Below are 444 nucleotides of genomic sequence, written 5' to 3'. Positions count from 1 at the left end.
CTCTCCGGTGTGGATTTAATGGGGTGGGGGCACTCCGGGGGGTCACTGTGGGGGCATCGATGACCCCTTGGGAGGTGCCACTGTTGGGGTGCCAGTGGGGGGATCACTGGGAGGGAGGTGGGGTTGTCACTGGTCACTGTGGGCGTGCTGGTGGCCCCCGATGGAGGGGTCACTGGTCACTGTGGGGGTGCCGGTGGTCCCCGATAGAGGGGTCACTGGTCACTGTGGGGGTGCCGGTGGCCCCCGATGGAGAGGTCACCGGTCACTGTGGGGGTGCCGGTGGGCCCCGATGGAGGGGTCACTGGTCACTGTGGGAGTGCCGGTGGTCCCCGATAGAGGTGTCACTGGTCATTGGTCACTGTGGGGGTGCCGGTGGTCCCCGATAGAGGTGTCACTGGTCATTGGTCACTATGGGGGTGCTGGTTGTCCCCGATGGAGGTGTCA

The sequence above is a fragment of the Parus major genome, unplaced genomic scaffold (assembly GCF_001522545.3).
Source record: "Parus major isolate Abel unplaced genomic scaffold, Parus_major1.1 Scaffold220, whole genome shotgun sequence".
Classification (NCBI taxonomy): Eukaryota; Metazoa; Chordata; class Aves; order Passeriformes; family Paridae; genus Parus; species Parus major.
This window is presented reverse-complemented; position numbering follows the sequence as displayed.